Source organism: Giraffa tippelskirchi, chromosome 4 (genome assembly GCF_054371585.1).
Source record: "Giraffa tippelskirchi isolate mGirTip1 chromosome 4, T2T-mGirTip1v1.2.pri, whole genome shotgun sequence".
NCBI classification, from domain to species: domain Eukaryota; kingdom Metazoa; phylum Chordata; class Mammalia; order Artiodactyla; family Giraffidae; genus Giraffa; species Giraffa tippelskirchi.
Window position 1 is genome coordinate 34,591,357 of NC_137278.1, and position 12,830 is coordinate 34,604,186.

General features: G+C 39.3%; 1 protein-coding gene and 1 long non-coding RNA gene across 10 annotated transcripts in view; one reads left to right on the top strand and one right to left on the bottom strand.

Moving 5' to 3' along the window:
• Positions 1–1,377: 1,377 nt before the first annotated feature.
• LOC145503848 (uncharacterized) lies at positions 1,378–3,944 on the bottom strand. Its single transcript, XR_014051837.1, has 2 exons — positions 3,281–3,944; positions 1,378–1,753 (listed from the first exon to the last, which is right to left on the bottom strand). It is a non-coding gene; the product is annotated as an uncharacterized LOC145503848 (long non-coding RNA).
• A 57-nt stretch (positions 3,945–4,001) lies between these two features.
• The window catches only part of CLIP4 (CAP-Gly domain containing linker protein family member 4), a 110,608-nt gene continuing 101,779 nt past the window's right edge, over positions 4,002–12,830 (top strand). For all 9 annotated transcript variants that reach the window (XR_014051840.1, XR_014051847.1, XR_014051841.1 and 6 more), the window contains exon 1: positions 4,002–4,237. The gene's annotated coding sequence lies outside the window, so the exon portion shown is untranslated. The remainder of the gene's footprint in view (positions 4,238–12,830) is intronic.

Genomic DNA, 12,830 nt, shown 5'->3' on the forward strand with positions numbered 1-12,830 from the left:
CATTGAGGAGAGAAATGATAGCTTCTTTTGTCAGAATCTTACCATTGATAGGTTATTTCTATCAAAGTATTCTTGAAATGTCCTTGTAGATAAATCCATGCTCACATTTGTGATTATTTTCTCAGAATAAATTCTGAGATGTGGAATTGCTTAGCCAAAGAACGTAAATTTTAAAAGATTGACTTTATTTTTTAGAACAGTTTTAAGTTTACTTGAAAACTGAGCAGAGAGTTCCCGTATATGCACCTCCCCCCACCACTCAGCTTTCCCTACTATTAGTCTCTTACGTTAGTGTGATACAGTTGTTTTTAATTAATGAACCAGCATTGACACATGATTATAACTAAAATCCATACTTTATTCAGATTTCCTTAGTTTTTACCTGATGTCATTTCTCTGTTTCAGGATCCCATCCAGAGCACCATATCACATTTAGTTATCACAATTTCTTAGGCTCCTCTTGACTGTAGCAGTTTTTCAGACTTGCTCTGTGTATAGTGATCTTGCCAGTTTTGGGAAGTCCTGGTCACTTTGTAGGATGTCCCTCTGTTGAGTTCTGACTGATGTTTTTCTCATGGTTATATAGGGGCTGTGGGGTTTTGAGAGGAAAATCACAGCGGTAACGTGCCTTTTTTATTACATCATATCAGGAGTATGTACTGGCAGCATGATTTATGGCTGTTGATGTTGACCTTGACGTTGATGGCTATGATGTTGGCGTTAACCTGACTGATGCAGTGTGTGTCAGGTTGCTCAGTTGTAGAGTTATTCCCTCAAATTCCCTCTACTCTTTGGAAATATTCTGAGCAGTCACTTAGGGAGAAAGGAGTTTTACTCCCCATGAATATAAATATTTTTAAGGTTTTTGGTATAAATTGTGAAGTTATTCTTCAGAAACATTTCACCAGTTAACATTCTCAGCAGCACTGTGACTATGTGTCTACTTTACTGCAAATTTTCCAGCACTGGATATTATCCTTTAAAAAAATATCTCCTGAATGTAAAGAGGAAAAATGGCATCTCATTTTAATTTGCATTTATGAGTTTATTAGAGATTTGGTATATTTTAAAAGTTATATATTTTGTTGGCCATATTAACATTTTGACTGATCATATAAGTTGTCACATTGCCAGTAATTTTTTTTAAACTTTTCTCTTTTCCTTTTAATTTTGTTTATGGTATTTTGGAGGGACGCAGAAGTTTTCATTTCACATGATCAATTCTATCAGTCTTTTTCTTTATAATTTCTATCTCTGTTGTCATGTTTAGAAATGCTAACTTTATACTTTGTAAAATACCTGGACAGATTTATATTCAGGGAGTGACTATTACAGTGTTCTTTTTCTTTTATTATTGCTTATTTATTTACTTGTTCATTTATTTTTTGTTGCTTATTATTATTATTTGCTTATTGTTGGTTGCACTGGGTCTTCGCTGCTGCGTGGGGGCTTTCTCTAGTTGCAGCAAGCGCAGGCTGCTCTTCATTGAGGTGCATCTGCTGCTCATTGCGGTGGCTTCTCTTGCTGTGGAGTGGGCTTCAATAGTTGCAGCACGTGGGCTCCAGTAGTTGTGGCATGTGGGCTTTAGCTGCTCCATGGCATGTGAAATCTTTCAAGATCAGGGATCAAACTCATGCCCCCTGGATTGGCAGGCGGATCCTTTTCTTTTTAGGAAGCATTTTTTTTTCCAAGTTGAGTTCCCAAGAAATGGAAGGATGTGGCTTGACTAGATTGAGCTTTATTTCTGAAACAGCTAACAGTGGACACATTTCAAGATGGATAACTGTAAGTTATGGCCTCTCATGGAGATTTCTGGGACTGGCTTTAACATTTTAAAAAATTCTTGAAATAGAAGTGAACCGGCTGACGTATGATACTAAGTTATTTGGGAGCTACCCAATGGCAAACAAATGGGATGACTTGGAAAATGTGTATGTGAGCACTTAGTGAAAGACGAGCTTTGGAGTTCATGACGCTAAGAAGTGTGATTGTTAAGCAAGGAGACTAATTTGATCACCATGCTTCAGTAATTACATATTTAAATAAGCAGTCAGATGTGAGGAGAGGGGGACTTGGGGTGCTGGGGTGCTGGGCTAACCATAAACAGGTATTTCAACAAGCAGCTATTTCCCCCAAATGTGTTAAAAACAATCTCATTTAGAAATTTCTTCTCGGATCAATTTCAATCTTAAAATAAAATTAATCTAATACTGTGAGTTGTACCTTACAAGGTAAAATAGTGAATGGAAATAAACCAGACTATACTGCGGCAGACTGGAATGTGGCACGTCAATGGATGTGCTCTTCTCTTTCCTTACACTCATCAGATTTCCTCCGTGCATCTCACGGCCTCATCTCGAGGGTCCTGAGAGAAGAGGTGCTCACGTCCCCTCCCTGAACCACAGACTGAGGTTGGGGAGAGAGCAAGCCAGCAAGCCTTGGACAGAAGTGCTTAAAATCAGGTCACCTCATTGTGCCAGAGTAGGAATGGTGTGCGGTGTGAGGCATGTGAGGTGCAAGAGGATGGAGACTTGCTCATTCCCATCTCCCACAAGTCAGAGTGGCATAAGAGGACACCCACAATATCCCCAAGGCTTCCATGTGGAGCAGACTGAGCTGAGAAAGAGACAGAGCCCAGGGGGTTGGCCCAGGGTGAGGTATGAAAACCAGGTGAGGACAGAGCTGTCCTCTTGATGTGCGTGCATGTGAAGTCACTTCAGTTGTGTCCGACTCTGTGCGACCCTATGGACTGTAGCCTTGCCAGGCTCCTCTGTCCATGGGATTCTCCAGGCAAGAATACTAGAGTAGGTGGCCATGCCCTGCTCCAGGGGATCTTCCCGACCCAGGGATTGAACCTTCCTCTCTTAAGTCTTCTGCATTGGCAGATGGGTTCTTTACCACTTACGCCACCTGGGAAGCCTTTTAATGGAGAGAATTGAATAGGAGCCCCTGGTGTCCCACAAACTATCCAAAGGAGCTTGTGTCATCTGCTGCAGCCAGAGCCAGACAGCACAGACTAAGAGTAAGAAGCAGGCTCCAAGGGAACTGAGATCAGGGAAGAGAAAGGGGCAGTGAGGATAAAAGAGGACATTTTCAACCTAATTTTGACTGAATTATCAACTTGAATTGACTACGGAATGACTGAATTCAAACGAATCTATCTGAGAGTAACTAGATTAATTTTTTTCTGCTTTGAGGCAGAATGGAGACTCAAGGCAGAGATTACACTCAATTATAGGAGAATAGAGAAAATTACGTTTTTGCACACTTGAGTCAGTACCTGTGAAGTTTGTACTGGCTCCAATCATTCCAGGCGGCCAGGTGTCAGTAAAGTCTCAAGAATAGATCAGAGAATCATTATGGGCTGTGCTTCCAAGTTATTACTTCATCTGTGGCCACAGTGCAGAAGGCCCACACAATGTCTTGTCATCAGAAATCATGATGAAATCCTTTCAAATTTCTGTTCAAAATGTTCCCTTTATATTAGAAAGCAGAGCTAATGCTTATTGGTGGAACAAGTACATTTTTTGAAGTTCTGAAGAGATTCAGTCCAGATTATAACCCTATGATTCTAAAAGAAGGAAGTATGAAATTGCAGGTTGCTGTGAATATCTTCTTGAGTATATCTTCTATACCCACTGCCAAGACTCAGTGCTGAGGTGGGGGTTGGGGGGCTTGGGGGTGGGTGGGACAGGGTCTTAGGGTTCCCGCTTCTGAAGGATATTGGCAGGAACTTGGAGAGAGAGAGAAGAATGAGTTGGGTTATCGATTCTCCCATCTCCCTTTGGGAGAGTCTCCTCTGTTTCCCAGGCCTCTTCCTTGCTATGAAGTGAAGGGCCAGGCCCCATTAACCATTCCCCCTCCTCTGCCATTGCCGCTGGACCTTCAGTGGTAGATTAAGGGCCATAGCTGATGGCCTCTGGCCCTTTAAATCTGGTATCCATAGCACCACAGGCAATGTCATTATTGAGTATTTGCTGCCTGTAGGGAAGCAGGCTGGCAGTACTCAAAGGAGCACTCCACCCCAGGGAGGCAAATCAAAGCCTGCCACCACCACCCAGGCTTTCTCCAATTGGAATCTGCATATGGGCCCAGGGGAGCCCATTATGAAAACACCTATTTCCATACACTCCCAACCAACACTCTAAACAATTTGTGCTCTTGTTGAGGAAGTCCCATGAGAAATTGAAAATTTTTTTTTTCTGGGTGACGTTGAGAAGACCGTGACATGATTTGGGTAAGTTTCATCATGAAATGAATCTTGTGCCCACCTGGGCCTCTCTTGAAATCTCATTTCTGGTAAGGCACAGCACAGGTGAGTGTCCTGGACAAAGCACACTGTTATTTAATTTTCTAATTTAATTTGTTTATTTTTGGCCACATCTCATGGCTTTGTTGTTCAGTTGCTAGGTCATCTCCAATTCTTTGCGACCTCATGGATGGTAGCACGACAGATTCCTCTGTCCTAATTCCCAGAGCAGGGGTTGAACCTGTGCCCCCTGCAATGGAAGCGTGGAGTCCTAATCACTGGGCAACCCTGTATACTATTATTCTAGACAAATTAACAGGGGTTTCAGTGATTGGACATATACTATGAGGCAATCTAGACATGTTTTATAGAAATGCATCCTCTTTTATAATTGCATCAAAAAGTCAAAATGTCAGTTCAGTGCTAAAAACCTGAATGGAGTAGCAAAAAACTTCAAAATCCATCTTTTATTCCCTTTTTATACTGAAAAGCCAATATTAATGTATTATTTTTAATTAAAGTCCATAGTTTACATTAGAGTTAATTCTTTGTGTTGTATGGTCTATGAGTTTTGACAAATGCATATTGTTGTGTCTTCACCATTATAATATCATAAAAAGTAATTCCACTGTTGTTAAAAATCCCTATGCCTCATCTATTTGTCCTTTGCTCTCTCTTTCCCCAACCTCTGGCAACCAATGATCTTTTTACTGTCTCCAGTTTTGCCTTTTACAGTATGTCATGTAGTTGAAATCATATATGTCACTTTTTCGAACTAGCTTTTTTCACTTAACAATATACATTTAAGATTCCCCCAAGTTTTTTTGTGGCTTGATAGCTCACTACATTTTATTGTCAAATAATATTCCATTGTATATATTCCATTGTACTAATAATATTCCATTGTACCACAATTTGTTTATCCATTCACTTATTGAAGGATGTCTTGGTTGTTTCCAATTTTTTATGAATAAAGCTGCTATAAACATTTATGTGCATGTTCTGTATGGATGTATGTTTTCAAATCACTTGAGTGTACACCTTGGAGTGAGACTACTGTATCATTCGGTAAGACTATATTTAGCTTCGTAAGAAGCTACCAAACTGTGTTTCAAAGTGGTTGTACCATTTTTCAGTCCCACCAGAAATGAATGAGATTTCCAGATATTCCAAACTCTTGCCAGAATTTGGTGGGTTTCAGGGTCATTGGGATTTGATTTTCACATATACCTCAGGGTAGATATTTTGAAACTTTTGCTTTCCTGAGTCAGAATTACAGGCTCATTCCAGGGAGTGTTTCTAAAGAGAAACACTGTCTGGGGAAAAGCTACCAAAAGGGTCTGTAGCTTTTTCATTTGGTACAAGAGTAGAATTTCATGTACACACATCAGGAAGAAAGTAACTTGCTTGAGAGGACAAAAATAGTGACACAAGACCCCCTGTGAAGTTGCCCTGAGTTCCCTAGGCCCCACTGCCTGGCGGCATTGAACTCACTCTCTTTGAAGGTCTCTGTCATTTCTGGCAGGCAGAGACCTCTGTGGGGTCTCTGAAGAGTGGGGAAAGCCAGGAGGGAAAAGCATGAAACCCATAGCTTTAATCTCTTCTTACTACTAAGAGCAGAGCAGATAGGACATTAAATAAAGTTTGCTTTTTTTCTTTTCTTCTTGGTCTGAGTTAACTTACCTCAAGAGGCTGCTTATTCAGGTCACCAATAATGACCCTGCAGGGATTAAAAAAATTTTTTCACAGTGAAACTACACAGACATTGTCTTCCTTCATAATATCTCTCTGCATCCAACTCTTCCCACCCCTCTATTCCTGTTACCACCAGCTGAGTTCAGACTACCTACCAGACTATAAAGGTGGCTACATACTTGATCTTCTTGGCTACATAGTCCCTCTCATAGTGACTCAGGTTCAAAATATTGAATACATTCTTTTCCTTCATAAAGTCTTATTCATTCTTTCTCTGAAGCATCTCTTCATTTTCATTCTCACCTTATCCCCAGACTCCAGCACCTTACCTCTAACGCTCCCATATACTCTGCCTCAAATCTGGCTCTTTAACCTGGATCCAAGGTGTTTGCTCCAAAAACTTACAAGACCCATGCATTGCTCCTGTTTTCGGTCCACTGCTGCTCCAGTGCATCCCTCTACCTGGCATTTTTTCTTCCTTCTTCCTCTAAAGAACAATTTGAATTCTACCTCCTCTATCTAGGGTTGCCATTTCAAGCAAATAAAATATCCAGATATCCAGTTAAATTTGAATTTCAGATAAATAACAAACAATTTTTTTAAAGTATAGTACACACTTACCCTGAAAAAATTATTTGTTTACCTGAAATTCAAATTGAATTGGGCAACCTATGTTTTATCTGCTCACTCTACCACTATGGAAACCTCTTGTTACATGATCCAATTATCTTTTTTGTGGGGCTATTCTGTGTGACCTGTGGTATCCTAGTTCCCTGACCAGGGATTGAACCCAGGCCCTTGGCAGTGAAAGCATGACATCTCATCCACTGAATTGCCAGGAAATTCCCCAATCCAGTTATCTCTGATCTCATTTTTTTTTAGTTCTACACACAACTAATTCAGTCTTTCATTGCAAGCTATCTTGTATTATTGATTGTATATACAGAATTAATACTTGTTGGTCAATTATTAAATACTAGGCATTGTGCTTAGTTCTTTTTATACAATAGCTTATTGAATTCTTAGAAGAAATATGGGCTATAGTAGGTACTACTCTGATACCCATTTTACAAATGATAAAGCTGAGCCTTTGAGAGGTTATTTTATTTGTTCAAGAGCCCAAAACGAATTAAACTTCAACTTTCATTTGTCTGCGGAGTGACCAACTTGTTCTGGTATCCTTGGTACGTTCTGGTTTTAAAACAGATGCCCGTGCCATATCCTGGGAGCCCTATTGGTTCCAGGGAAACCCTGTATATCTAACTTCAAAGCCTAGAATCCTATCCTCCTTCCCATTTTTTTTTGATAATTTTAATTTTTTGTCTAAGTTAGGCTATAATGTCCCTAAGTTCAGGGTAGTATCTAATGGCATTTATGATACTTAGAATTATTTAGTACACACTTGCCAAAGGAGAACCAGGAGCTCCCTTCACTTGTCATACCTCTTTTCTTGGGCCTCTTTGGATGGCAGGAGCTGAAAACTGTGTGGACCAGTGTGCTTGGAGATGCTCAGTCTCAAATGCCACTGAGATTTGTGCATGGCCAGTAGCCTTTGCAACAGAGGCACGCAGATCCATCTTTACTTGCAAAGATGCTAGTCTATTGTTACTATCAATAGCAGCAGTGCCTCTAAACTGGTGAAAATGCAGCTCCTTATTAGGTGTGTGGTGCTTCACATGACAAGCTGAACTTGGAGAGACTTCCTTATTTGAATTCTGAGTTAGGACATGGGTGAGGCTGGAGAAACAGAAACCAAGGCGCCAAGAGGAGTGAAATGCCATATGGTGGGAGCAAGCACATCAGCACCTTGCCGAATGGACAGCACCCAGGGAAGACGAGTGGCTGGTGTTTTTTTTTTGTTTTTTTTCTGCTGAGATAGTGCTTTTGTGCAATAGGCACATATCCAAAAGATTAATATATTATTACATTATTATGCAATAACCAAGTGGTTAAAATGATGATATGCAGGTCTTCTTGTTACACTGCAAAGTGGTTATGAGGTATGATGGAAAAGGCAGAAATAGAAGGTTTCCATCCCCTAGGGGCATCTGTAAAACTTGTCTCAACCTCATTTTGAATGCAGGTCATTATTGAGCATGTGTTAAATATAAAAACTAAACTGTGTGTGAATAAATCATTTATAAAAATCATTTGCTATTTTAAAAAAATCTATTGAAATTGAACTGATAAAGGCTAAGACTCTCAAGGTAGCTATTTTTAGGTGCTAATTTCACTTCAAAATGCTTGAGTTTTAAAATGCACTTTTGTTTCAGGCTTTGAATTAAGAGAGTATACCAGATATGGGGCATAAAGTTTAGGTGCAGTTTCCATTTTGAAGAGCACTGACAGATTCTTTCACCTTTCCCTCATTAGAAACTCAGGTGTCTTTCTCATCCCAACAGGATAGTCTCTCAGTCTGTTAGTGTGACATTCAAAACCACCTCTGGTTTAGCCCCACCCTACCTTTCCAGCTCATCTCCAACCAGTAGGCACCATAGACTCTTCTCCACCTAGACTCTTTACTGTCCTCCAAACAAACGAGAATTTAGTTTTTCTGCCTCCAAGTCTTTCTCTTGCAAAGTATCATTAAATATTTACTCTCTTGCACTAGACTCTCTGTGTTCAAATGCTGGTTCTGCTACTAACTACATGATCTTGGGAAAGTTATCTAAATAGTCTATGCCCTGATTTCTCCAACTAGAAGGTGAAACTAAAATATTTATCCTTCAGGGGTACAATAATTCATGTTAGTGCCTAGAACAATGCACAGCATATAATAAGCACTCGGTATATGCTAGTTCTTCATTTATATTGCTGGATCTCATTGTTCTCCCAACTTACTTCAAAATATATCTCTTCCTTGTAAAGTAAGTCATGCAGACAAAGACAAAATATCATATGATACCACTTATATGTGGAATCTAAAAAAAGGCTACAGGACTTTACTGGTGGTCCAGTGGTTAAGATTCTGTGTTTCCACTATAAGGGGCATGGGTTTAATCCCTGGTTGGGGAAGTTCATGCCATGAAGTGTGGTCAAAAAAGAAAAAGAAATTTTAAAAGGGTGCAAATGAACTTATCTATAATATACCGAAATAGAGTCACTGATGTAGAAAACAGACCTATGGTTACCAGGGGGTAAGGTGGGAGGAGGGATAAATCAGAAGATTGAGATTGACATATAACACTGCTATATATAACATGGGTAACTAATAAGGACCTACTGCACAGCCCAAGGAATTCTACTCAATACTCCTTAATGACCTATATGGTAAAAGAATCTTAAAGAGTGGATATATGTATACACATAACTGATTCACTCTGCTGAACACCTGATACTAATACAACATTGTAAATTAATTGTACTCCAACAAAAAATTTAAAAATATATGTACAGCTTCAAGGATAAATATATATATATAACTTCAAAATAAATAAATATAGATTAAATATATATATATATATATATATATATATATATGTAGAGAGAGAGAGAGAGAGAGAGAGAGAGAGAGAGAGCTTCAAAATAAATAAATACCTTCCTTGAAACTTTTCCAAATCACCTCATCCTGCAGTGTGCTCTTTCTCTTGGGAAATCCCTAGTTACTGACACTGTTTCTTTGGCAGGTGGCTGATGTTCTTTTCACCTGCTCCTGCTCCTGTCTTACAGCCACACACACACTCCAGCCACACACCTGGGTGTTCAACCAGCTATTTGTTGAGCAGTCACTTTGCATCAGGCCTTGTGCCCAAGGCATCACAGGGAGGCAAGCCCTCTTTACGTCATTTTACAAAGGAGAGAATTAAGGCTCAGAGGAGTTAAGTGATTTGTTGGGGTTTCAGAGGTAAGGATCGATGATTCTGGGCTTCCAACCCAGGTTGCTCACTCTCCCTCCTTTCCTAGCAAACAAGTGACTCTTACACCATGGCTGCCCTTAAGGAGGGAGGCACTCAGTGTGCTCTTCTGGTGGTTTAACGGATCAATACACAATTTGGCTGCCTTGAGAACTGTCATTCAGTAGTGCGTTATGGTTGTGATTATTTTGATGATGATCAAGATTCTGCATGAAAAATTTTGACGGGCTTTGAAAAGATAGACTATAACTTATTCCTCTTGAGTTGAACCCCGTGTGAATCTGAAAAAGCAGTTCACATTCACTTTTACTTGAACTGTTCCCTGCTGTTGTAAATACAGTTAGATATGGAATGTTAGGACCGATTTTATTATCAGTGCTGTTTCTGTCACAAAGGAGACTTTCCCATGACTCAGTACCAGCTAATTGGTCTGTCAGAGGCTTTCTTTGTTAGGTGAGTCATTCGATCCATTGTTGACAAGGTACAAGCTGCTTTCTACCCACTCTCAGGAAGCTCCAGTGCGTCTGACATTCTCAACCCATAATCAAGATGTTATTAAAGCAGCTGATGATTTACAGTGAACAAGGATGAAACTGTACTGGTTTTGTAAACAGCTGCTGGAAAGACAACTTGATGTAGCTTTAGTGATGTATGAATGCCTCTCACCTCAGAGTATGTGCATGCATGTGATACAAAGGCAACTTCTGAGATTTCTAAATTCCTTGCATATAATGATCTATCTTTACTGATAAATCTTAAAGAGCCAGGCCTATTCAATCAACAAATATTTTGTTAAATTTTTACTATGTGCCAGATACTGTTGTAGGTACTGAAGCTACAGCAGTAACAGAAATAGACTAAAACTTCTGCCCTCCTTAAGCTTCTTCTTTTTAAACTTTTTATTGGGGAAAAAATTGCAAACTTACATAGAAGGAGAAAGAATAATTTTCCTATTATTCGGCTGTAATAATTATCAATTATTTGTCATTCTTTTTTCATCTATCCCTCCCACCACCATTTTTTAAATTTTAAAATGGAGCATTTTAAAGCAAATCTGAGATATTAAATATTTTATCAAAATATACTTTAGTATGAATCTCTATCAGATAAGAATTTTTAAAATAAAAACAAAATCATGTTACTATTATACCTAACAAAATTAGCAAAATTTCTTGATATCATTTAATATCCAATTTGGACTAAATTTCCCTTGTCTCCAGAGTTTTTTTATATTTCTTTGTTTGAATCCAGATCCAGATGGCGTGTGATAGTATAGGTTGTGGAGATAGCTCTTATGTCTCTTTTGATTTATACCAATTCCCCTTAGCTATTTTTTGGAAGTGGTTATTCAACCGAGAGAAGTTCCCATAGTTTGGATTTGGCTGAATGCATCCTTCTGATGTTTGTGATTTTCCTTTATGCCTCACATTTTCTATAGAATGATAGATATATCTAGAAACTTGATTAGAGTCAGTTTCAATGTGTATGTTTGGTGGAGGGAGGTGAGTACTGGAACTAACTTCCTAGTTGAAACTGACCTGATGCTGTTTTTGTGTGCTAGAGATGTTTCTGGAGGTGTCTTGGTGGCCAAAAATTTGAGTGTGTGTTAGTTGTTCAGTTTTGTCCAACTCTCTTCAACCCCATGGACTGTAGCCTGCCAGGCTCCTCTGTCCATGGAATTCTCCAGGCAAGAATACTGGAGTGGGTTGCTATTTCCTTCTCCAGGGGATCTTCCTGACCCAGGGATTGAACCCACATTTCCTGCATTGCAGGCAGATTCTTTACCATCTGAGCTACTAGGAAAGTCCAAAAATTTGGGTGACCAGTGTGAAAAACTTAGCTCTTGTACAACAGTAGCAGTTTTGATCCTGTTACTATGAAAAATTCCCTTTGTTTCTTCTTCTTTTATGCTTGACTCGAAAGACAATTTAAAAGTGGTTGTGTCACAAGATGTTTGTGAGTGGCACCAACTGGAGGGCCCCAGAAGCGGTGTCACACACAGGAACAAGGTGGTTTTGAAAAATTCATTTGATATTGTCTTCTTGGAAAGCAGGCTAACAAAAGAGAGAGAAAACTTATAGGATAGCCTGAATCTAAATGAGATCAGTTGAACTAAAATATCTGAAAGTCTTTAGGGTTTATGTATTTTGTGAAAGGTATACAGGTGATTTGAATGTGCAACCAGGAATGAGAACCACAGATTAATAAGGCTTGTGAGACCTTCAGCAGGCAGTCCCCAGTTGAAGTCCTGAGAAAGAAAAAGAGGTAGATCAGGGAAAGGCAAGCCCAAAAGAAGCATCAGTAGGAAGTTCCTGGGATCTCTGGTGGCTATCAATTTGCAAGGATTTCAGTGGTGTTGATGAATTTCTTCATTAATGAATTACGTTATGAATTTTTTTTTTAAAGACTGACAAGGGGGACTTTGCTTTGTAGAATCCGAAAATATGAAAGAAGGAAAGGATGCTTTTATGCGCCCACAGCAGCGGAGAGTTCCTATTTACTGACATGGGAAGGTTATGGGGAAGGGTCCTATTTTGAACATGTTATATTTGAGATGCCTATTAATGAACAGATGTCTACTAATCTAGAGCATATTCTAGATTAGAAGCTGAGTAGGCAGTTGAATACATGTCTGAAATTTAGGGCTTGAGGCAGACGTTTTGGAATCATGAAAACAGAGATGGTATTTAGAGCCATGGACTGGATAAGATCAACTAGTAAATGAGAAATTGGCTTCCTAGAAGCCACATGAAGAAGATTCCTACAGGACCCTTGTAAGGGTTTCTCTGAAGCGTATCTACAAAGGTGGTTGCTGAGTCATAAAGAATGCTGATACATTTTCACTAAATATTACCAGATTGTTCTACAGAATGTATTTAGCAGTTTAAATTCCCATCAACAGTGCTTGAAGATTCCTGTTTCCCCATATCTTTGCCAGCACTGGAGATTATCTTTCTGAATTTTGCCAGGCTGATGGATAAAGTAGTGACATGTTGGAGTTGACTCATGAGAACTGATGGAGCACATTTCTT